Raw genomic sequence first — 26,744 nt, forward strand, 5'->3', positions numbered from 1 at the left:
TAAGAAGTGTATCTGTCTCCCTAATAGACCATAATCTCCTGCAGAGTGGGATAAAGATTGTATTTTATTTTCATCACAGAGTCTAGCAATAAATAGATGCTCAAAAAATGTTAACTGAATAAGTGAATGCAGTATTACCAGATCTCTTTAAAAACAACTAACAAAAATCAACCTGTTAGACTGTACAAACCTCATTTCACTTGTTTCTAACTGCCACTGCAAACTCTAACTAAGCACTTTTATTTTTTCTAATTTGAGGAAAGAGGAAGAGAAGGCCTAGCAGGTTAAGCAGTGTGCCTAGCAGCATAGCTAGTGAGAGGCTGCCAGGATTTGAAGCCAAGTCTTCCTGACTTCATAGCTGCAGTGAGATTTCATTAAAATGAACATATTTTGAGAAAGTATTTGTGTTTTATTAATCCAAAGAGAAAGACTTGGTAATACTACTTCTTGTACACATTTGAAGGCAATGTGAAATTTAAACTAACGGCTCTTGGAAACTTGGTGCTTTCTTTTTTTCTGATGCTTAATGGCAGTTTTATTTTATTTATTTATTTTTATTGAAGTATAGTCGGTTTATAATATGTTAATTTCTGGTATACAACATAGTGATTCACTTATACATGTGTGTGTGTATGTATATATATATTCCTTTACATATTCTTTTTCATTATCAGCTATTACAAGGTATTGAATATAGTTCCCTGTGCTATACAGTAGGACCTTGCTATTTATCTGTTTTATGTATAGTAGTTAGTGTCTGCAAATCCTAAACTCCCAGTTTATACCTCCCTATCCCCTTTCACCCCTGGTAACCTTAAGTTTGTTTTCTACGTCTGTGAGTCTGGGAAAGTTGGTACTTTTAAAATCCTGTGACCCTCAGTAAACTTCTTTAGTTACTTAGTGGAAGTTACTGTTCTGTATAAAACAGGTTTGGGCAGAAGAACCTGCTGATTCTAGGTCTGAGCTTAGGAGGACAGGCTGAATCAGAGCTTGCTGACCTTCTCAAAATGATCTGGGAACGCTTTCTGCCAGCTAGACTACAGGATGAGTCATCCAGGGGCAAAAATCACCCACTGTATTTTATTAACAGAAAATTTGTCATTCTGCTTTTAATTGAAGGATAAAAAGGAAGAATAAAGAATACTTTAGACTTGAATTCCTGTGTGATTTAGGCGTCCAGGCTTCAGAGGATTTCTCCTAGGCAACAAAGATGGCAAGGACTTGTCAAGAGATACTGCCTTTGCTTGGTTTCCCTGAAGCATACTGTGAGACAAGGATTCAAGTGCACGTGGTTTATTCAAGGTCATCCCAAAAAAACAGTAGCAGGGGAGTAGGCAAGTTAAACAGGAAAGGAAATAAAACCAACAAAGAGTTTAGCATCAAGGAAGTTACTAGAGTGGGTAAACTGGCACTTGTGTTCCCTGCGGAATTATAGGAGACCCTGGGAAAGGTGCACGTCAGGTTATTCCATCTGAGAGGCAAGGAAGCTGAGGTGCTCTGTCCACCAATCTCTTTCATCATTGACTGATGGCTACTTCTGAGATTAGTAACTGGTACTTCCCAATTGCCTGGAGTGGGCCAGGCTTCTCTTATGCTCAGAGAGTCACAGTTGTTTTCAGTAGTCAGCCTTGAATCTGCAGAAGTGAGTGCTCAGGGAATATGGAGCTACAGACTTCAGCACCAGTACAGGTATGAAGGCAAATAATGCCCAACTATGTCTTTAGCACTTTCAATTTACAAAGAATTTTCAGAAGCAATTCCTGATGTTAGTTGTGATTCTCACAATCAGCCTGTGAAATCAGGATAGATACTACTATTTTTATTTTACAGAAGCGGAAATGGAGGCACAGAGAGTTTAAGTATGCTGTGCAGTCATAAATCCATTCACTCGTACATCCAATCACTACTTACAGATGAAAGAAGAGGGTAAGTGAGATTACCTAAGACAAAGAACACTTTTTAAATTCCATGGAGACTGTGCACCCCCTAAATGGACTACTTAAATTATTATATTTAATTAAGCTTTAAACAATTGGTTATTTAGTTTATTCTTTTTCTACTTGATTAGCAGAGGACTGGGGATGGGGAATAAAAAGGAAGATCATACTACCTAAAGACAAAATGAAGACATTATTATTTGTTCTTTACTGCCAAAATGCACTGTGATCTAACACTTTCTACTCTGATATATTCATGTTCTTTAATGTATCAGCTCTCTTAACCCTTACAAATGGGGATGTCAATTTGGCCTTTAACAAATTCTCTCCATTCTACCTCTGTAATATCTCCAAATTCTCTCTGTCCTGTCTCTCTTATTATCCTAGTCCATATCTTTTTTTTTTAAACCTGACTTGGACTAAATCTTCTAATTTGTGTTCTCAATTTCTCAATTCATGTCTTCCCACTCCAGTCCATCTACAGACTTGTTGTCATGCAAATTTAACTGAGAACATCTCACATCTTGCCATTTCCTTGCTCCAAAATCTTCTTGCCTAATAGACAAATTCCATGTTCATCAGTCTGGGATTTGAAATTTTCTTAGACAGGGACTAAGTCCACACATAGGTACCTTCAGGATCTATAGAACAATGTATATGTCCCCCATTGCATTGTTTTACTTGCCTGCCTTCCTGGGAGGTTCTTCCTTTTCATTTCTGCAAGCCCCATACTCTGCAGTTTCAAGCTTTAGAACAAATGCCACCTCTTCCAGAAAGTCTTTCCTGATATGCTCAGGCAAAAATTATTTTTGCTACCTAGCCTTAGCATTGTTTGCAAGGTCAATATAAGTGCATTTTTCTTATCTTCCCTTTAGACTGTGTCCTTTACAGTGCCTTGCTCATGACAGATATTCAAAATATGTTGAGTGTGTTTTTTGAATGATTAACGAGAGGCAATATATCTGTTTAAGTAGTATAATACCTAATTAGTATTGTTAAACATCTTTGTGTTATTTACTATACATGGACACTGAATGAGTTTAGAGAAGTATGAATTTAATAAAAATAGCTCCTTATGCCATGTAGTACAGCTATAAATGTTGTTGCTGATAAGTTAAACAGCAATGTGTGAAAAGTCACTGCAAGTTCTAACAGTTCTAGTGGGTGCCAAGGCCTATAAATACCTAAAGAGGAATTTTGAAGACTGAAGGATGCTGTTAATGGCATTCATTTTTTTGTGTAGATTATATAAACACATGGTTTTACATACACAATTAGAATCTTGTTTGTAGTTCTTTCCCCACTGAATCTTAGCAGATTCTTTATTTTCAAGCAACTCGAAAATAGACAAATGAAAACTTATATGACATGAATGAGTTGTAACATTTTTGAGCCTATGCATTTTTTTAAAAGAAAAAATTTCTTCCTTTGAATCATCATGGCTAATATTTATTCTGATAATGAACATGTTTTCAACATAGTTAATAGCCCATAATTTCATACAGGTGAAGCAACATTGGATTTCACATGTTAAAATAATTTGATTTTTCCATCTCTTTGAAATATGTTTGAAATGTGGATATTCTCATTGATTTTTGTTTCCACAGTCTATATTCCAAGGACACTGCATATTTTGGATCTAAATAGTGTTTTCTTTCTTTTTAATTCTTGCTTGTGGAAGAGGAAAGTTGGATGGCCAATAAAATGACATTATTAAGCATTCCTCTAAGCTGTAAAAAATAGAGCCAATGAACTGAATAAATATTCCTTAGACTCTTAAGATCTTTTGTAGTCTTAGAATTCTTGTAAGTTAGGAAAATCTCTAGTATAGGGAACCTACTTAAGGAGAGAGAAGTAATTCTTTCTTTTCTATAATCTTCCCCATCTCCAAACAAGATGTGAAAACATGAAACTTGATTAAATAACCTAATTTTACAACTATAAAATGAACACAAATAGGAAATCTCCATATTTCAAATGGAATTAATTCTTGGCATCAGGGACACTTCAAAGGGAACCAATTTTAATCAATGTCTCAAGATAAGTCAGCTCAAGAGTATATCACACTTTAGCAGACTAAGCAACCAGAGAATGGCTAATCCTAAAAAAGTGTGTGCTTGTGAATGCTTTTACAGACAGATTGGGAAACTGGGCTATCATGATGTGCATTTAACCATAACCCGTCAGTCATTTCCCTTGCCCTTCGTGCTCCAATGGAAGGAGACACAGGGAGGATTGCCACTTCCCGAGATGTGCACCTTCTTCTCCTGTTCGGTACACCTTGATTGACAGCCCCTTACATCTCGTTTCCCTCCATATGGTTTATATACACAAGGTGACTGTTTTGGGGGCTACATGAGTAAGTATGTTTGTTTGGTACAATTGATGAGCCTTGACCTCATAAAAACTGTATTGGAATGGTACAAAATACAATTGTTTTCAGATTCAGCAATCTTACAGCCAATTAAAAGACTCTTTAGAGAAAACATAATGCATTATCAAGCTAAAAAACTCAGTGATTCATATGAATGCATGTCCTTTTTTTGTTGTTATAAGTTTCTATTGTATGACAATGGCCCACTAGCCAAATATCCATTTGTAAAGCAAGTATTATAAACTGATACTCTATGGTGCTTTTATTACATGGTTAGTTTAGATACCTTTCCTTTCCCTAGTGTAGCATTTTGATCATTAGTTGCTTGTTTCTGAAATTTAAATTCTAATTCACTCTTTAAATTTACCTAGGAGGAAATTTAAGTTAAAATGATAAACATGATACCTCACATGCATTAATTAAATTGTCCTGGGGAAAAAAAGAGATGGCTTGCATGTGTATCCGTTTAACATGTTTCATCAAAACAAAACAAAACTGTTGCAGTGGTATGTAATTTTAATGTAAAATAGCCCTCTTTGCAGGGAATTGAGCCTGCTGCTGGATCTTTAAATTTTCAGTGTCTGTTGTCATAGCAACGAGAACTGACTCTGGTACCCACTGTGTTCAACATAAATTAATTTAAAGACATAGCATTTGAAACTGTTTAGTCAATTTTAAGTTCCTATCTGGCTAGGGCTCACATTTCAATACTGTTTTATATTTAAAATGTCATTAAGATGTGTTCCTTTTATGCTAATTAGACTTACGAGTAAGATTCAGCACCTTAAATGTGATTTAAGAAAAATGTTGGAAAACGAGTTCCTGAATTGTTTGTGACATGTAAGCTTCTAACAATGTAAAGAGTGTTTCCTTTTTAAAAATACTGGAATGTTACTGCTTGTCCTGCTCAAATATACTAATGTTGTTTGAATAGATAGGCTTGATGTTACTTAAATAAATCCTCATTTTGCATGCTTTAATCAAAAATCCCTCAGGCTCTGTACTCTGATAATCTTCTGAGAAGAAGGAAGCTGGCTATCTTCTGCCACTTTTTATGCCTGATCAGTCCCTGTTACCTTGAGGAGACTTGAGTTTTCTCATTAAATAATTCTAACCAGCTTTAAAACACCTTTTTTTCCCCTATAACCTTAGGGGCATTTGGTTTTCCAAACATAGTTAAGAGACCAAAGAAGAAGTAATAAAGATAGCTGTTTTGGTGAGGTTCAAATTTGCCCTGCTTTTTTTTTTTTTTAACCTAGGCAATTCTTACAGCTAAGTCTGCTGCATTTGTTCAGTGAATACTTTCTTTTTTTTTTTTCATACTTTGCTATTATCAAAGCAAATATATGGAGGTAGAATACACATTGTGATAGATGTGGAGGCTTAAGAAAGCTGGTTTTTTCACAATAATATATTATTTTTGTTACAAGAAAAGATTTCCAGTATTTCCTAATAGTTCTAGTTTGTCCAATAGAAGATATTATACCTCAGAAATGACTGTTTTACATGGTACTATTGAGCTTTATCTCATGCTCTTCTGATCATGGGAAATATTACGGTTAATTTAGAAAATAAAGTACACATTTAAAAAATCTCTTCTCTGAAGAAAAAGTGTAATTTTCTCTGAAATGGTTCCATTTCTTCTAAATCATCTAATCCTAACTTGAAGTCATTGGAACCATAACCCTTCACATTTGGGTTTAAAATGATATACTAGCTTGTGGGATTTCAGGAGTACTGCCTTCATATTTCTTCTGAAATTAGAAAGAACCCTATACATTAAACATTTAGAACTTTACTTACACAGATAAAACTCAGCTGCTACATCAGCCTAAGGTTTACACTTTTGAGTTGTTTTCTCCCTTGCTATATTGATGTAAATGAGAACAAGACATTTCAGGAAAGACAGGAATCTGTTACAGTCCTGGTGTTACTCATCGATGCCCACCAGACAGTGTCGTTAATAAACCAGCAGAGACAACACATCTGAAATTCACTGCTCCTGAGGGGATTTGTTCTGAGATATATATATATAATCAAAATGTGGAAGTTTAAAAACTTTCCTGTTTGCATTAAATCCCACGAACACCTGTCTCTAAATGAATATGCCATCAATCATTAGGCTAAACCTTCTTTTGCTGATTACCGTAAGTAAATTTGGAAATTTATCACTAGATTCAGTTGAGAACATGTGTTGTAAAAAAAGAGCGAGAATTCCTTAAATAATAAATACATACTTGGGAATTAAAAGCAATCATAATTTAGTGTGATAATTTAACCCATAATTCAGAGTTTGATATGAATGGAATCTGATGCAGTTTATAATGATCCAGAAGAGGTTAAAGCTGGAAAAAAGAATCTGCTAAGAACTCTCTGGGCTGGGATACTATTTTCTCCAAATTATTCTTACTTCCATCCTGAGAAGCTTAAATTTGATGTGGTGACACAGATTCAGAGAACTGAAGAAAACAGTAATTTGACTTCCATAAAGCATTATCCTGAGACTTGTGACCAGATCTACACACTTCCCTAAGCTTACTACCCCATGTTAGGAATTCTGTCTGAAATGCAAGGGACTTCAAGATTCATGTGACTAGTAAAATTATACTGAAATAAATTTCTACCTTACAACTCTGTCTATACTGCATAGTCACAAGTGAAATAAATTATGGAGTAATAGTATATTTTGAAAAGTTTCACTGTTCTCTCTCTGTCTCTCTCTGGCCTAGTTATCTTCAGCAGTCCAAATATCTCAAGAGAGCTCACAGTTTGCTGGAAAAGGAATGCAAAGATAGAGAATAAGTAGCTTCTGCTTTGCCAGATAAGATTATAAAGCAACATAGCAGCCAGGCATCTGTCTTAAGACAGGATTTCCCAATTTTCTTTCTCCCCCTCTTACTCTTAATAGCTTGGGTTTGCAGGTTGTAGGACTCAAATTGTGATGATTCTTAATGACACAGAGAGAAGGATATAAACTACGGAAAATAATAGTACACTTCCTTGGCCTGGGAATTTCCTTAGAGGTTACCAAGAATCAAGAAGGATTTCCTCTCTCTAAAAGAGGAATGTGGCAGATATTTGAGAGACAATGGGAATGGAGCTGAGGTGAGGCCTAGTCAGCCTCTGTCCTGCCCACATTAGATCTGAGTTCCACTAAGCACAAGCTGTCAGTGTGTCAGAAGGGGCAGCTGCATTCAGATAGACAAGGACATCATCCCAGAGATGAGAGGATCCTGTACCTGAGGACCCTGATCCTTCTCTGCACAAGGTCAGCTGGTTTCTCCCACGAAACGGCTTGTTACTACCTTGGGGGAAAAAACCTGGGAAAAGTGACAGTGTTTGTGAAAAGGAGCATTTTTTTAACATTTTTTATTGATTTATAATCATTTTACAATGTTGTGTCAAATTCCAGTGTTCAGCACAATTTTTCAGTCATTCATGGACATATACACACTCATTGTCACTTTTTTTCTCTGTGATTTATCATAACATTTTGTGTATATTTCCCTGTGCTATACAGTGTAATCTTGTTTATCTATTCTACAATTTTGAAATCCCAGTCTATCCCTTCCCACCCTCTACCCCCCTGGTAACCACAAGTCTGTATTCTCTGTCCATGAGTCTTTAGATTCCACATATGAGCGATCTCATATGGTATTTTTCTTTCTGTTTCTGGCTTACTTCACTTAGAATGACATTCTCTAGGAGCATCCATGTTGCTGCAAATGGCATTATGTTGTCGGTTTTTATGGCTGAGTAGTATTCCATTGTATAAATATACCACCTCTTCTTTATCAGTCACCTATTGATGGACATTTAGGCTGTTTCCATGTTTTGGCTATTGTAAATAGTGCTGCTATGAACATTGGGGTGCAGGTGTCATCCTGAAGTAGATTTCTTTCTGGATACAAGCCCAGGAGTGGGATTCCTGGGTCATATGGTAAGTCTATTCCTAGTCTTTTGAGGAATCTCCACACTGTTTTCCATAGTGGCTGCACCAAACTGCATTCCCACCAGCAGTGTAGGAGGGTTCCCCTTTCTCCACAGCCTCTCCAGCATTTGTCATTTTTGGATTTTTGAATGACGGCCATTCTGACTGGTGTGAGGTGATACCTCATTGTAGTTTTGATTTGCATTTCTCTGATAATTAGTGATATTGAGCATTTTTTCATGTGCTTTTTGATCATTTGTATGTCTTCCTTGGAGAATTGTTTGTTTAGGTCTTCTGCCCATTTTTGGATTGAGTTGTTTATTTTTTTCTTATTGAGTCGTATGAGCTGCTTATATATTTTGGAGATCAAGCCTTTGTCGGTTTCACTTGCAAAAATTTTCTCCCATTCCATAGGTTTTCTTCTTGTTTTATTTCTGGTTTCCTTTGCTCTGCAGAAGCTTGTAAGTTTCATTAGGTCCCATTTGTTTATTCTTGCTTTTATTTCTTCTAGGAGAAAATTTTTGAAATGTATGTCAGATAATGTTTTGCCTATGTTTTCCTCTAGGAGGTTTATTGTATCTTGTCTTATGTTTAAGTCTTTAATCCATTTTGAGTTGATTTTTGTATATGGTGTAAGGGTGTGTTCTAGCTTCATTGTTTTACATGCTGAAAAGGAGCATTTTTGTCCAAGAAAGACTGAGAACTGCTACCTATAGAAACTTGATTTTCAGATTGGACTGAGCTGAAAATTAAACTGGAATCTATCTATCCTATTTGGTTGCCCCATTCTCCCTCACATTTCTCTCTCTAGGGACTCCAATCTCTATGTGTCCCAAGTTCATGGAGGCTTCGTTCATTATTTTTTCAGTCATGCTCCTCTGTGCTTCAGTGTGGATGATTTCTTTTGACTGTCTTCAAATTCACTGATCCTTTCTTCAGTTATATCCAATATACTATGAATTTCATGCATTGAATTTTTTATTTTGGATTTTTTTTGTTTAAAAATTTTTATTACTTGTTTATTTATTTTTGATAGTTTCCACATCTGTTCTGAAATTCCCTGTCTCTTTACCTATTATGTGTAATTTTTGTTATAGATTCCCTGATATATTTATTATGGTTATTTTGAAGTTATCTATTTCTGACATCTGGATTGTCTTTCCTAGCAGCTATTTTTCTTTTCCTCTTGACTATGGATCATATTTTTTAATTTGTTCATATGCCTGTTCATATTGATTGCATACTGAATATTATATTGACACACTATAAAGACCCTGGATTCAGTTATTTCCTCTGAAGTGTGTAATTTTTTTTTCTATCAGGTAATTGTCGGTAGACCACTTAGTCCTGATTTATAGTTTTTAAACCTGAAGTGGAGTCCTTCTGGGATTTTAATGGAAATCCTATTGTATTCATCAAAGCACTCTAACTCAGCAGAACCCTAATTCCAAAATCTGACAGTCCCATAGTGTGCATTCACTGAATTCTTTGCTAAATGTTGCCTTCCCTCAAGACCCTACATATCTATGGTTTAGGAGTCTGTTAAGCATTTGAGTGGGGGTTGCATATGGATTTGGGGTTTTCTCTTCTATAGCTCTCTCCTTTCCAGAAATCCCCCTCTCAATTTCTAGGCAGCTTCCAGTTTTCTCCTTTGACTCCTCAAGCTCACAATTTTTTACTTGAGGTCTATCTACCCTGGGCTGTAACTTGGATGTGCCATTAGGGGAAAAACATAAATGTGGGTTTTCACCAGTATGGTTCACTTAGGATTGAATCTCCTTTAGTTTATACTGGTTTTGTCAATCCTCCGTGCCTTCAAACAGTAGTTCTTTTCCCCAGGGTTTCTAATTGTTACCAGCAGGAGAGCTAGTCTCATACGAACTACTTTGCCATTATTGAAAGCCAGAATTCCTGAAGTAAAAATGAGCGGCACTATAGAAGCCAAGCAGGAGTGGTAGAAGATAAAGTTGGAAATATAAATGAATGCTTACACGTATAAGACTTTGTAAGCCTTGGCAATGCGGTTGAAGTTTATTCTAAGCATTACGTAGTTATGAGAGAATTTTAAGGAGTTATTCAACTTTATAAAGAGACAGAGGTAGTTCTGCATGGAAATCGATGGTAAATAATAGTATCGGTAGTTCTACATGGGTATAGATGGTAATTAATAGTATTTGATAGGGTTTATTAATAGTAAAATATATGTCTTGGGCAGTAATAGGTGATGTAATATAAAGCTTCATAGTGGGAAATAATAATGGTGACTTTACTCAGCAAGCAAGGATGCTCACCAGCTGACTTAGAAAATAAAAGAGGGATGGTTATGGCTCAGTTTAAAAACTTGAGAGTCTTCTGATAACTGAGATACAGTCCCTCATTCATTTATGGGGCGCTTCCTAGCTACTGTTCTAGGCACTAGGGATACAATAGTGAATAAATACATTCTTTGGAGAAGCTTAATTTCATGTGGTTTTGACGTTTCATCTCTAATGAACCCCGAATAAAGTTGGAGACTTGCTTTCTCAATGAGACCTGATAATTGAACTTTTCTTTAGCTTCCTTTCCATGTGATTGAATTCTAGCCCTAAATTACAGAACAAAATATATAGTGGAAAGAGTGTTTCAAACTGTGGATACAGTATGGCAATAAAATTTTAATTTGAGTTCCGATTTGACTAAATTAATTACCTTTTTTTGTTGTTGTTGTTACCAAATATTATTTCTGACAGCACGGACTACTTCATATTTCTTCTGGAAAAATGATGAGCTAGGGTTGTAGTTTATCTGTTAATGTTTTAGTTTCACTAAGGAGACCATAAAAATGATTTAAATTGAGAAAAAATCCTGCCATCAGTTCCAGAATGAAAAACATGTGCTAAGGAAAATCTCTGAGGTTATGTGTGTGTGTGTGTGTGTGTGGGCAGCTCAAAAGCCAGCAGCCAAATAATAAAACTAAAAGGAATATTTACAGATCCTTTGTATGCCAATTTGTTCTCTGGGTTTGTCAGGAAGTCCTACTTAGGTTTTTTATTTCAGGGCTTTTGGCTCAATTCTGAATAAACAGTGCACATCCATGTGGGAGCAATGAAGAGGAACTGTAGCATCTGGTATGACTTTAAAAATAACTTCCTACTTATATAACTGAGATTTCACCAAAGATCAGTGAGATTTTTCAAGTCGGAGACCTAAGGTTGTATAGCATGAAATAGCTCCTTTGGAAGCTGTTGATTCATGTAGCACTGCTATTTTGAAAGAAAAACATTCCTACCCAAGAAGCAGATGTTAACAGACCATGGCCCTAGAGTCATAACTCCAGGTTACAGAGATCCAAGTTTGTGTTCTCAGCTTCATTTACAGTCATTAAGAGCCTTTTACTTTTAATTACTTCTTTATTGATCTCACACCACACATTTCTTCTAGTCTGTTCAAAACTGTCTAGTTCAGTGGAATGGGCAGGACAGCATTCACAATTCACTGTCAAGCTGGCTTGCTTCTCTACAACACAGAGTGGTGCCTACCAGTTCATTGTTTCTGGATGACAGTGTTATTCATGATGTTGTGATCTTCTGAGGCAGAAACCACTTTATTGCTTTAGCAGCTAAGCCCAGGGCTGCTTTTGAAATATGATATTGTAGAACTGTCTTTAGCTTTTCAGCTCTGGGGAGCTGTGGAACATGTTGAAATCAGAACTTATTTGTGCCCCATCTAAAAAAAATATTCATCTGGGTTCTCTTTTAATCTTTCTTTGGAGGATGGTTTTCCTCAACAAGGAGGGTGTCTATAAGTGGAAAGCGCTTCCCGAACAATTCTGAGCTTTGACAAGTCACAATCAATATCTCACTATCTGGTAAGTAAGAGGTTTCTAAATATTAGATTATAAAGCTCAGCGTACAATAATGATGTTAATCTTAGGCCCTTAAGCAATATTTTTAGGAGAGATGGATTAAAAAGTGGGTACCCATACTCATTTCTTAGCAAACTATAAGTTATTTCTGTGACTTACTCCCCTTTTTTGTGTTCCGCTTTTCAATTCTCTATCTCGATGGTATATGAAGTTGCTGATCCCATGAAATCAATCTGAGGTTCAGGAGAAACTGAAGTACTGATACATATTTTTTTTAAAAAAATGGTTTGTAAAGGTCTTCCTGCACATACTATCAAAAAGAAAGAAAGAAATGGAGGAGAGCATATATTTTGTAGGCTGTAGTGAAACCCAGCACATCTTTATGGTCTGTCATTCCATAATCTGGGCATTAGCAGTTGGTTTAGCTGTTATGGCTGTTTTTAATAACTCCTGTCTCTTTTAAGTTCTAGAAAAATAATTTGTATACTCTAATTGGCCGTCTTTGCCTTATTTCTTTAAATTATGCAAATTTTAGTCATTCCTGTACTCCAAATAATCAAACTACTGTGCTAATGAGAACAGACTGCTTATACTTAGGCCACAGACTCTACTATCGTGTGCTACAGGAAACACTGTTGCTTTCCTAAATCATGTTAAATGTAATAAAGAATTTTTTTTTCATAAATAAGGAAATAGGCCTTGAACAATGTGAGAGAAACATGATGCAATATGGAAAAGAAGGGGGCAAGGAATCAAGGAAATAGCTTGATAAAGTATTGAGAGGGGTAAATTTAGAAAACTTCTACTTCTTTTAGTTGTGTGTATATATATACACTTAAACACATCAGTAAATATACTTAATATTTACACTTAAATATACTTAATATTAATATTCAATAAATATACTTAAACATTTCAATAAACATCAAATAATACTAGCTTACTCTTTGGTTATTTCCTATATCCCTAATGTGTGCACAGAATTCTGTTGGAGGAGCACGTTTAAAACTGGGACCCACATTGTAACATTCAAGCCAGTCCCCAAATATACGTGTTCTCCAGGTGACTGGCTGTGTGAAATATTGTTTGATTTGGCAGATTTTCTCCAATTTCTTTTAGAACCTTGAAATAGCTGAATGATGGGATATTTCTGTTAGCCACCTGTGAAGCTGACTGTGAGGTTATTGTGACAGAAATTAATTATTGGGAAATGACTTGCAGTAACTTTGTCATTAAGTTGCATGTAATAATTGAAATTCTCCATGCTGACCCAATCCCAGTCTTTGAATGGCTTTCTCTATACTGAGTGGATTGTCTTCTTACTTCGTCTTTTCCGTGAGTCTCTGATGCCTGCTCTCAGAGCAGCTCTCTTAACCTTCAGAATCAATATCCTATATTCTCTTTGTGTGCAAGGCCTCCTGTGTTATTTTGAATCCATTGCTTTCACTGCATGCCTTTATGGAGAGAAAAAATGGAGACACAGTGAATTCTTTTTTTACATCTTATTGTTTTTATATTTTCTCTTTCTGTTGAAAATTTGCCATCCTATCAAATAAAAATACAATACAATTTGCAAAGTCAACCCAAACCCAGCATATTCACATAGGGTAATTCCTTTCTGAATATTTTTTTCTATCCTTCAATTTGTAACAGGGTGTTTTAGTTGAGTAAGTGCTGAGACTCATCAATGCTATTTGTGTGCAGTTTGACAAACTTTATCTCTGTAGCTCCTATCCCAGAGGTATTTTTGTTTTTTCTTTCTTTGTTCGGGCAAAGCGTTCTTAGCTCATAGGATCCTTGGGATCCTATGAGAGAAATGTTCCTGTATGTGAAGAAATTACCTGTCAGGATAGGGTAGACTAGCAGGAAGCCTTAGTAGTTTTCGACCCATCACACCAAGAATTTTAGCACCACTGTATGTAGCATTGGGAAGGAGAGAAGAGAGGATAAATGTGAAAGAACCATGTTACTAGGTCTCCAGCTCCTCTGCACTTGTGCTAAAAAGAGACTAGACGAGGAGCCCCAGGAGTGCTTTACATTTGTGCTTCTCAAACTTTAGCAAGCATGAGAATTGCCTGGAAAGCTTGTAAACCAGAATTCTGAGATTCTGATTTGGTAAATTTAGAGTGTGGCCAGAGATTTTTAAACTTAACAAACCCCCAGTTCTTCTGATGCTGCAGATAACATGGACTACATTTTGAGCAATTCTTCTCTAAAGCACTGACTCTAAAATTTTAGTGAGCATCAGAATCAACTAGGGCTTGTTAAAACACAGACTTCTGGGCTCTACCCCAGGAATTCATCCTAAGTCTGAGTGGTGCCCAAGTATTTGCATTTCTAACAAATTCCCAGGTGATTTTCCAGGTAATGCTGATGCCACTGGTCCTCAGACCACATTTGAGAACCACTGCTGTAAAGAATGGAGATAAAGAAGGAGTCTCTAGCACTGTATGTGAAGTCCAGGAAGTCTGTCAGCAGGGGCTTTGAGGCATAGCCAATCTGGAGACAGAATGAGGTACTCTAAGTGACAGCTATGACATTAAGGTTCTAGCAATCTAGAGGATTACTGGAGACATTTGGAGACATGTTGCATTTTGCTCAAACCAAATTTTATTTGAATCTCAGAGAACAAGTATTGACCTAAAACAAATAGATTGCCAGTTATTTCTCTATCCAAAAAAATTTTTTTTTGAGATTAGCAGAGAATTGCAATTTGGTGTCTGCAACCATGGTGAGCCACAAGCAATTCTGCCACCCACCAAGGGAAGAACTCTTCTATAGAAAGAAAAAGGAAGTTGGGAATGCTATAGTAAACAGAAAGCACATGGATTTTCATTGGCTCAGTCGTTGCCATGAAAGAAGAATCTTTCTTCTTGTTGTTGGGCTCTCTTATCCTCACAGGGCATGAGAGACACCCCTTCTGGCCTCCCGACTCTATTTAACTGAGATTTCTGTTTATTAATTTTTTAACATAAGAAAACTTCACCTGACACTTTGTAAAATTTAGAACAGAGAAAATACAGCGTTCTAGTGATTATACAAAAGATAGTCTCCCTTTGGGGGACCCATAAAAAGGCCTGAGAAGATAAAAGGCTAAGTGAGATGCTCCCTTCACCAGTGTGGATGACTAAATGGATGGGATAGGGGACACACTCTTACTTACTTAGGCCATATGAGTGAAGGGAAGGCAGGAAGACTTTTGTCTGTGATATTTTAAGGAGAATATTTATGCTTAAAATACCCCCAAAGAACCCTATTTTTTTAATTTTTGAAGTGGAATGCTTACCTCATTTCAGAAAATGTCACGGGTAAAGTGTTTTCAGCATCTCAGGAGATTTACTCTCAGGACACTCAGTAAAATAAGAGATTCAGAGTAAATCTCTTAATAGTAATCTATTCATGTACATTTCAGTTCAATCTCAGAAATGAATGTCTCTAAGGGAACTCTGTACCCAAATTCTCTTTCTGTGACGGGGATATTCTCAAGAAGAGGCTGGGAGTCACAGGGGATCCTTGATCAGAATCACATGGTGGGAAAATGCTATATGTCCTGCTGATACTCTGTGGTGGTTTCTCTGGTTATAGTCTCTCTTCCTTCCCAACTCTCTTCTCTTCCACGCTGAGAATTCCAGCCAACCTTATGGATGAGAATATGTGATTCCTCAGGGATGTTGAGGCAGAGAAAAGGTAATTACTGCATTTGTGCCTGGTGCATTAAGATTACATCCATAGATTCCAACCACTGGGAGTTTTCGTCAAGTCAGACTCTGCCTTTCCCTTAGGCCACGTATTTTCCTCTTGTGGGAAACTTGAGGAGACAGTTAAATAAATGGTTGAGCACAAAATGTTCCTTCTTGCTGTAAATAACTCAAAGTGCATCTTGCCTTACCAACTGTGGACAAGTTGGGCCATCTTCTCGTGTATGAAGCACACACATATCCTTATCAATTAAATTCTGCTTCTCAAATATGCCCAGGTAATGCTCACCTGAATCAAGTATATCACTATTAAAGTGATGACAATTTTGCCTTTTGGTTCATTACCGTTTTGGAAGGTAATGGATTTCAAAAACATCACATTGAACTTCATTTTAATGATCCAAAATGAAGAAAGTAAATTTAGATAAATACCAAGAATTAACCATAAAAAGAAGATAGAGCAATATTTAATAAAACTGATATGATTTGCATTTGAAACAGTTCCACTCAGTTCAACAAACATTTATTAAATGCATATTATATTCTGGGTACTGGAGACACAAAGATGAATAAAGCATTTTTCCTGCTTTCAGTTAATCCCAGTTAAGGATTGGGGGAAACTGATATAAACAAATAATACATGCAGAAATAGAAGATAGAATGTGGTAGTGGGCAATGTATAGACTTTGGAGATGGACAGAACTTGAATGCAATCCTGGGTCTTGCTTTAATTTTGTGACTTTAAGTAAGCTACTTTGCTCTTCCTAAGTAACCTTTGTTTATCACTTCTGGAATAAAACAAATGCATTCAACAAATAGAAGCTATTAATAATAATAATAGTAATAATAATAATAAAAACTATGTATACAATCCAGAGGTAATATAGCAGAGAGAATGATTTTGGGGAGCTGATCAAGGAAGACTTCAAAGAGGAGTTTGTACCTCCAAAGTGTTCTGATATATGAATAGGAATTTTCCAGGTAGACAAATATTTGTGAAAGGACTCCAGGTAGAGGAAATAACACTTTCAAAGTTATGGGGGTTATGGGAGGTAGAAACTGTGCAAAATAATAAGTTTAATATTGCTATGCCATTCATTATTTGTGGAAAGTAATTTGAGATGGGTCTGGAGAAGAGGCAGGGGCCAGTTCCTCATCCCAGCCTGTGCTCTGGCAATTTTGGACTTGATCCTTTTGGGCAAAGATGGAAATGTGTTTTTTTGTAATGTGTTTTCTGTTTAAGTTTTCTTTTATTTTTGTTTATTTCATCCAAGGTTTAAAAATAGGGATATTTCATTTAAAATCCCAGATATTTTTCTGACTTCCCTTGGCAATTTGCCAAAATGAACCTGCATTTGCTCATAGCAACAACTGCTTGAAATAGAGGCTGCCCCCTCAGGGAGGAATGTGCTTTCTTGCTCTTGAAAGGCAATGAGGAAACTCGGAGGTTTTAAGTAGATTAGTTATGAGGCAGGATATGCCATGGGACTGTCCTTGCCTCTCCCCACTGCAATGGAGGAGAGGAGGCTGGAATTGAGAACTGGTGATTGGGCATGACACCTTCAAAGGCTAGGTTAATGGAAGAGGGATGTGTAATGTTATTCAGGTTGGTAAGGAGATGCTTTAAAAAAAACAAAACAAAACAAAATTAAATTAAACATTACTCTAGGAGAGGGGATATAAATGTCATAAATAGACTCCGTAACTGTTACTGGCTGGAGAAGTCCTTGCAGAATAAGATCTCTGTTTTTGTTTTTTATTTTTTGTTTTTTTAAGATGCCTCTTAAGGAAAACAGAAAACTAAAAGTTAAGCTGCAGTACAAAGTGGGCAATCACTCTAATACCCCTTCTCTTCTCAGAACTGGAAATTCCCCTTCCTCCTCTAATTTAGCAGTAGAGGTGAGTAAAGAATGGCTATGTCTGACTCACAACTCAAAATCAGCAGCCCTTAGCTGACAACTTGGAGACATAAAAATTTCCAAGACCCAAGAAGATGCCAGAAGCATAATTTCTGTGGGAGATTTCACTATCTAAGAAGGGAGAGGAAGAAGTAAAAGCTGCAAGCACAAGGGAGTCAAGAAGAAGCTAGCATAAGGAAAGGAAAAGGGGTCTGTGGGGAGACACTCTGCCACTGAAGGGAGCATGCATGTGGAGATGCTGAGGGTCTAGGAAGGGACCTTCAAGAATAAGGATTAGGTAAAATAAGGGTGCAAAGCTATGCAAAGTCCACCCTGACCCAATCTACCACTCCATATAATTTGTATTTTACCCCCTGAAACCTCAGGTAAATGGCTGTTTGGATCTTTAGGTTCACTGGTAAGAAAGATGAGAAAATACTATCCCTTCAGTCTGGAACGGTGAGCATCTACATCTTTCCTATGACAAATTGGGTGGCAAATGGAGTCACTTGTGGACTTTATACAACCAGAGAAGCATGCTACTTGCTTCTCTGACCATTTTCTTCACTCCCCAGAGGAGCAATACACACTCTTCCCTGTGGGCTGAAGATAAAGTGCCTGGGTTACAGACATACATCACTGGCTGCAGAGTACCTACTGAGTGATTTGGTATATGCATGTACAAGATTGGGGGCAGGGGTGGGGGGACATCAGTTAGAAGATTTTTGAAATAGTTTAAAGAAAGAGGAGGGCCTGAACTAAAGCTTTAGAGTGGATAGACAGGAGGTGATTTCATGATATCTCATATCTCTGGGCTTTGCTCTTGCTCCACTTGAACCAGATTGCCCTCCTTTATCCATTCAAATCCAGTGCTACATCCACTGTGAAGATTTCCATAAGAAGAGTCAAATATTTCTTCTCTGTACACTTTCTACTTTTATAAATAACTTAATTTTAACAAGGAGGTATTTTGTTGAAACTCTGTCTGCTCACCAGAATTCAAGTTTTTAAAATCTGGGACACAATGTCTTGGAGAAATGCAGTCACCTACATCAATGTGACATAGTTATTAGGACTGAGAACAAAGACTACCTGTGTCAACAACATGAGTTAGTGTTTTGTTCAGGAAACGTTTGCCCCAAAAAGATAAGACCTAAACCAATAAATAGTTTCACTATTTATGTCAGGTAATTCCTGCAAATCAATTTATCTGAGACAACAGTCTGCTCATCTAGGCAAATAGCTCACTTATCAAACAGCAGATTACTTATCAGGACCCTCATCTTATATGAAAACCAACCTTAAACTACTATGCCATGACCACTGCTCAATCCCAATCGGTTTTCTGCTTCGAAAGACCATTCTTAAACCACTTGAGCCTAGACCTCCAACTCCTATAAGTTCTCTCCCTTCTGTGACATTCTAAGATTCTGTCAAAGATTCTTGCTATAGAACGGGACATTGTTGAGTGCTAATCTTCTGGGCTATTCAACATCTTTCAGTCAAATCCAGCCTAGACTAGCCCATCATACTGCTTAATAAATATTTGTTTAAAGTGATACGTAACAGAGAAAATCAATATGACATGTGCTTTTCTTGGATGGGGGCAGGTAGGGAAAGAGTCAGGGATGCTTCCAAAGTACTAAATATTAACTTGTGCCATCACTTAAGATGGCGAAAACACAAGAGCAGATTTTCAGTAAGAAGATAGTGATTTCCACTCTAGACGTGTTGAGTTTGAGATGATTGCTATAATGTGGAAATAGAGATGTTCAGTTCTATGCTCAGTGATAGAAGGCTCCAGATATGTTTTGTGGGGGAGGTTGGGAACTTGTATTCTTAATCATTGACTCTCAAAGTGTAGTCTTCAGACCAGCATCATCAGCATCACTTTGAAACTTGTTTGGAAATTCAAACTTGGGAGCTCCATAATAGACCCGCTGAAATGAAAACTCTATGGATGGGGTTCAGGTATCTGTTTTAACAAGCCTTCCAGGTGATCTGATGCACCATAAAATTTGAGAACCATTGCCGTAGACATTAATTACAACGACCAAGGTCTAAGACAATATTTCACCCAAACTTCTGGTGATGCACTTGCTAAGGCATGCTAACCCTGTGTTCTTTGCGTGAGTAGGTCCTCTCTAACATGGAGGCCTGAGTGGCTCCTTAGCAAAACAATTAAATGTCTTACTTGCTGCATCTGAATCTGGTTATACTGTTTTCTTCTTTTGTGCCTTAGAGAGTCAATTGCTTAACCTTTCTGAGCCTGTGTTTCTCATCTGTAAAATGGGAACACTAATAGTACCTACCTCATTGAGTTCTTAAGATGATTTAACCAGTTAATTTACATAAAGTGCTTAAATCTGTAATAAGTTTGCTGCTTTTAAAATCTTTACTTCTTGAGAAAGTCTCTGCCCTTTTACCTACTTAACTAAATTTTTTTCTATCTTTACAAATTTACCTTAAGCCTCTCATCTTTTGAAAGCTTCTACTGGTTAGTCATCTCATTAATTATCTTACATTACTTGGCCCATAGGAAGTATCTTACAGTACTTGGCCCATAAATATATTAGTTGAGTGAATGAACAATCTAGTCCTCATTTCTTATTTCTTCTCTGACTTTCATAGCTTTTATTATCAGTGCCGCTTGTTTTGGCACTAAATTATACATTGTATTTAGGCGTTGCCTCCTGATTATATTATGAGCTGTTAGAGAGGAAGTATTGTGCCTTACTAATCTCGTCCACCTACACAGCACCTGGCACAGTGTTGACAACGTAAGTGGAATTCAGTAATAACGTGTGAAAAATAAAGAACTGAATTTATTTTGGCCTCAAATCTATTTTCTCTGTTAAGTTTTTTTTGCAATTTCTTATTCCCCCAACTCCTCCATCATAATTTCAGAATCTTTAACTTCTACTATCACTTTCTCCCAAGAGTCATAAAATGAAAAGAATAGGGATTTTTTTCCTATTTCTGTTGTCATCCAGTAAGATGAGTCTTATTATTTTGAGCCTGCATGTCAACATCATAAATTCAGGCTAATATTCCTAAAGTTATTTCTTGAGTCAAAGCCAGGGTATTACGAATGGCCTATTGCTCTTAAACCAGAATAATAGTATGCTATTTCTCTCTCTCTCTCAATAGACCTTTAAGGCTAAGATATGATGTTACTTATCCTTTATGTAGCCTTATTTTTACCAGCAGCTTCCTTCAGCTTTCCTTTAACCTTTTGATAAGCTCACTGCTTTGTGTATCCCTGTGTTGAAATTCTGCTGACACAGAGAAATTCTTCTTATATAGTTATGAAGCTGCTTTAAACATGTAGAAAATTAGTATAATGTGTCTAACAAAAGAAGGCACACTTTGGAGGCAAATAAATCTGAAATAAAAATTTTAGCTTTCTTACTATTTAAGCTCCCTTACTATTAAGCTACTCAGCATGTCTGAGTCCATTTACTGGTCTGTAAGCAGGGTTGTAAATATTCACCTTATGGTACTGTGTGAGGAGGTTAAATAAGTTATAAATTGTACTCAGCATATAGAGGGTTTTCAATTAATGGTGGATTTTATTATAAAACAAAGGAAAAGAACAAAATAGTGTAAATCTCAGAAACAGAGTCTGCTTTAGAGTCTATACATTGTCATTATTTATAAAATATGATCTCTAATATGGTGGACATTAGTTCTATTCTGAATTTCTATTTACATTCTGTTCAAGAATGGCTTTATCAAATCTCAAATCACTATAATTTTTACAGTTGATCTTTAAATAAGATCTCCTAACTAATTATGTAACTGAAGGGTCTCTCCTATATAGTGGGAATGTGACACACTTCACCCTGAAAACGCTGTTGACTACTCACCTGTGATTCAGTAGATGAGGAATTTTCCTAGCCTTAGGCGGAGGCTGGCTACAACTAACTGATTATTCACTAAGCCCATTTCCTCTCCTGGGAAACCTTGAGTGTCCTTCCTTCAGGGTCTGTTAGGAATAGTTACTCTCCCCAAAGTCTCTTCCAATTCTTTCATACGACTCTAGCAGAGACAGTGAGAAACTGGAAATCTAATGACAATTATTTTTTTCTCCTTTAGAAGGACATATGTATTTAAAAGGAAAACAGGAAAGCCTTTCTAGGCAGGCAAGGCTCAGTGGTCCTTGGTGGCTCAGAGACTTCTGAAGGGCTCTTTGGAGATAAGAATATAGTAAAATACAAACATGTTACGTGGTTACTTAGGGCATATGCCTATATCTATACCCATTTTTTTCCTGCAAAGTACCTGGAATAAAATTCTGAATCCAGTTGTAAGTACCATTAACTTATACATTATAATAGCTACTGTCATTCCTGTCCACCTCCATCATTTCTTGCAGGACCCGGAGCTACATCAGGACCCATCAAGGGGGCAATGGTATTCTTAAATAACTTGGAGTTCAGAACTAGAGGCAGAGAAAAGTTAGGGCTGGTTTATAGAAGTTGACTTCAAAGAAGGACTCATGTCTAACCAGAGGGCAGACTTCACTGCAAGCCTTCTTTTTCACATTGCCAAATACAGCTTCATTTATTTTAATAAACTTTCTATATTTTAGAAGATGAATCTCTCTTAGGGATCTAAAAACTCAAGTCATTCACACATTGGCATGAGTTGCTTACTTGAATTCAATAGGTTATTACAGTCTGGTGGTCTACATTATGAAACATCACAAATGTGTGATAGATTGAATAGAAGAGTAAACCATTGGCATCCGTAAATAATGGTTAAAGTGATTAAATTATAGCTAAATATACGTTGTGCTGTAATTAATTTTTGTTTTCTATCCCTCCTCCTATGGAGAAAAGTGAAAGAGTGTTTTTCATTTTTGAGTAAACATAGTTCTCAGTCCTTTAACTTATGACTATGAAGAAGTATGTTTGAAATCAGGAAGAGTCAGAATGTCCTCACTGTTCAAATTTGCTTTTGATTTATGAAAGCCCCATCCTGGCATTTGTGCTTCCAAGTTATTTCCATGCTCTTTCCCTGTCATGGTCTCCATCCTTTATCTCATCATCCTTTTAATATCTTGAAAAATTAGTCTACATTTATTTCTACTTCCTCTCCCTCATTTGCTTTTCAAATCTTTGTAATCCAGAGTTTGTCCCCACCATTCACCTAATGCATTTCTCAAAGCAAAAAGGTGTCCTCCTATTAGTTAAATTGAAGGTATCCCCTATCTTCTCATTCATTCAATTTCACTACAGAATTGAATCATCTGCTCATAGTTTCATTTCAGAGGTTTTTCTCCCACCTCTTAGAACACCTGATTTACTCACTCCTCTTCTAGTGCCCATAGTTCAAAAGGAAGAATTCCTTCAAGATTCTTCCACAGCTTAAACCTGTGGTTCTCAGCCTTGGCTGTGCATGTCAAACACTAATGATGCCTGTGTCCCCCTCCCAGAGGTTCTGATTCAGTTGTTCCAGGGTGTAGCCTGAGTACTGGTAGCTGTTATTAACAGTTCCCCAGGTAGTTCTAACACTCTGCCAAGATTGAGAACTGTTTCAAACTGTAGCTCAGATTTTGAGGGACACTCTTATTATCATTGAGACTCAAACAAAATTGACATAAGCTCCCATGCCATGGGAGGGCCCAGGACCTCTTTAATTAACTGTGAATCCTGAGAGCTGACATTCTGATGGCCTTCTTTTTCCAAGTTCCTAACCTCTTAAACGTTTGATATCATTTGTATCTCACTTCCTAAACCAATTGGTCCTCTTGCCTCTGGCTTCACAGAAGTCATGATGTAGAACTCAGCCTCCATTCTCCACTATCTCCATGAACTACACACTGAAGACAGTTTTGTGGTATAAGGGTTTGTAGTCAATAAGAGTTTTACATTAAAGCAAATAGACATGGACAATTTCTGTGTAGACTCCAATCTCCAGCCATTTTCCTGAGCCTTCCCTTGCCTGCAAAATCTTTCTCACACCTTAATTATCTTCATAATAATATGAATAATAATATGAAGATAATTTAGTAAGTAATTTAGATTTACATTCCTTTTCACACCTCTTAGCAGCAGCCTTCTCCTTCTGCTGTCTTAAAGTGGAACGGGGTAGTTTGTAGACTGATTTTCCTCTGATATAAATAACATCTCCTTATATCCATTTCCTTACTCCTTCCTTCCTTAGAAGACAGAAGTCCCCACGTTCGATTCTGGATTTAGCATTTTTTTAATCCTACAATAAAAGGCTTTAGTCAACCATTACTGTGGTAGGCAGAGTCTTAAAATGTCCCCTCAAGATTCCCATCCTCTGGTTATCCAATCAAACACTTATGTAGGTACTGCTGTGGAGGAATTTTGCAGATGTAATTAAGATTATGGGCCTTAAAATAGGGAGATTTTATTGGATTATCCACGTGGGCCCAGTTTAATCACATGAGCTCTGAAAAGCAGAGATCAATAGATTGGAAAGTTCTGCTAAAGAATTAAGAATACAGAGGATCTTGATGTGTGATGAAGGTATTTCAATCAATAACTGTACTGAATATCTAGCCTAGGTGGCATAGTAAATGTATGATTTCTTCACTCCCTGTAGCCCAAACATATAGCAACAATGGAATTTAAAAAGGAGGGGTAAGTGCCAATATCAAAAACAAGATAATCATCTCCATGAACCAAGAAAGTCATAGAAACACAACACAGTGAACAGAGCTGAATCTCCAGCTTACTGGTCTCTGAGTCATTTGTGCTTGAGATTTGGGATCTTGCAGGGTAAAGGGTCGAGGAAGGGGAGTCAGAAGTCAGATGTTGGGATGGGACTGCCTCTCTTATGAAAAGAATCTTAAAAATGAAAATAGACACACTCTGCCTGTCCTCTGTTTTAGGCTTTGAGAAAGTTCTGTGCCTAGGGAGGCAGAAGGAAACAGACATAGCCATGGGACCAACAATGAGTCAGGGTATCCCAAGGTGACCAAATTTTGCAAAATCTGCAGTATCTCCATAAACAGGACCCCAAATCACTGTGATAAGGTTCTGGTCTGGGATTCTGGAGGACTGTATGAGACAACTGCAAAATCAGAAGCATGGCAGTGATACTGGGGTGGGGGAGGGTCGGCGTTGAAAAATGAAAAGAGAAAAAGCTTCTTATTCACAGTGTATTTGTAATCTGTCTCCACTCCCTATGTACCCCCACCCCCCCAACACCAAATAGTCAGGAAGAAATCTAATGCCAGAACAGACAACAAAATCAATGGTCAAAGCAGAAATTTACTCCAGGTAAAGAAAACATTTAAAAATAAGTATGCTTAGAATGTTCAAAGAGATGAATAAGGCATAGTTTTTATTTTTAAAGGGCAACAAGTTATTAATCAACATCAGACAAGAGTGAAGTAAAACAGGTAAATATGAAATAGAGTTGATTATAAATCTTAGAAATGAAAAATACAGTCATTGAAATAAAAAAGTAATTACTTCAGTTATCTATTACAGTGTGAAAAAGTATCCCCAAAACACAGCAGCTTAAAACAACAGTTTTCTTATCATTTTGGGTCTGGACCTTGGGCAGTGCTCAGTTTGTAGCATTGGCGAGGATGACTTAACCTGGCTGCCGTCAGCTAGTCTTAGAGGGTTCCAGAAGCCTTCGTTTACAAGCTTCAGGATTTTACCATGTGGCTTTTTTCTCTCCACATTGTGTCCTATCATTCATTAGTCTTCTCCATGCTTTAAAGTATGGTGGCTGATTTCCTTAAGAGTATGAAAGCAGAAGTGCCAGGTCTCTCAAAGGACTGGAGCTGACACATGTCTCTCCTGCTACAGTCTAGTGGTCAAACAAGCCCTAGGGCTGACCCAGATTCATGGAGAAGGGACATAGACCCAATCTTTTCCTGACAGGAATAGCAAAGTCCCCCACACAAAAGCCTGTGGGGTGGGAGTCAGTGTGTGATCACCTTTAGAAGCACAGTCTACCACAGCAGTAGGTGGAATAAACTGTATAGAGAAAAAAATTAGTGAATTAGAAGATGATATTGAGGAATTATCCCAGAGAGCAGCATGAAAAATAGATACAAACAAAATGAAAAGGCAGTTAAGAGAATAGATTGACAGGAAGAATAGTGCTCAGTGAATGACAGAGAAGCAATATTTTGTGGGATACCTGCTATAATTTCTCCAAAACTGAAGAAATAATTAGTCCTAGGTCAAGATAACCTGATAATAAGCAAAGTAAATACTAATAAATCTATACCTAGAAGTACTATAATCAAACTGCAAACCATCAGAGAAAAACATTATTTAAAGCTATTGGAGAGTTACTCTCCAATGGAATGTGAAACGAAACTTAAACTGATACATTCCGGAATGCAATGGAATATATTAAATGTCCTGAGAGAGAGTAATCTTCAATCTAGAATTTATATATAACTAACTATAAACCAGGAATGCCAGCAAATATAAGATATTTTCAGTCATTACAAGCCTTAAAAGAGTTTATGGTCCACAGACTGCAGTTAACTTTGCAGATAAAAAGTGAACTGAAAGCAAAGGATATAAGAAACAATGGAAATCACAGAAATTGATAGTATATGTTGGTAAATTTAATTATGTACAATTAAAACAAGTAATTGTACTGTCTTGTTGATGTCAAAATTTTAAACAAAATAATATGATGGTGGTGGTGATGTAAAAGATCACCAAAGTTCTTGTCATTGTCAGGAGAATCAAAATGTGGAATAACTGTAAGCGTTGTTAGAACAACTTATGGTTAATTACATACATTAAAATTTAAGATTAAGATCTAAGGTTAAAAACCAGCAGAAGTTTGTGCAGAAAATATAGAATACTTTATCAAACCAACCAAAGGCAAAGGATTAAAAAGAGAAGACAAAAGAAGTTAACATAAAACATAAAATAAAGATGTCAGAAATAAGTCCAAACATATCTGGAATCACAATAATAAAATTAGATTTAACTTATCTATTAAAGAAAGGTGGTTGGATTAGATTTTTAAAAAATCTAACCGTATGCCACTTACAAATAAAAAGCTGGGTAGCAATATGAAAAATATAAGGCATAAAGCATGAA

General features: G+C 36.7%; 2 long non-coding RNA genes across 2 annotated transcripts in view; one reads left to right on the forward strand and one right to left on the reverse strand.

The window, feature by feature from the left end:
* LOC140695608 (uncharacterized) overlaps positions 1-26,744 on the forward strand; it is a 159,811-nt gene that overhangs the window by 60,369 nt on the left and 72,698 nt on the right. The window contains exons 2-4 of the long non-coding RNA XR_012071283.1: positions 1,831-1,926; positions 11,279-11,349; positions 12,013-12,089. This is a non-coding gene — a long non-coding RNA (uncharacterized lncRNA). The remainder of the gene's footprint in view (positions 1-1,830; positions 1,927-11,278; positions 11,350-12,012; positions 12,090-26,744) is intronic.
* Positions 13,308-19,067, reverse strand: LOC140695609 (uncharacterized). Its single transcript, XR_012071284.1, has 2 exons — positions 18,983-19,067; positions 13,308-13,540 (listed from the first exon to the last, which is right to left on the reverse strand). It is a non-coding gene; the product is annotated as an uncharacterized lncRNA (long non-coding RNA).

This window comes from Vicugna pacos, chromosome 3 (genome assembly GCF_048564905.1).
Source record: "Vicugna pacos chromosome 3, VicPac4, whole genome shotgun sequence".
In the NCBI taxonomy this organism is placed as follows: Eukaryota; Metazoa; Chordata; class Mammalia; order Artiodactyla; family Camelidae; genus Vicugna; species Vicugna pacos.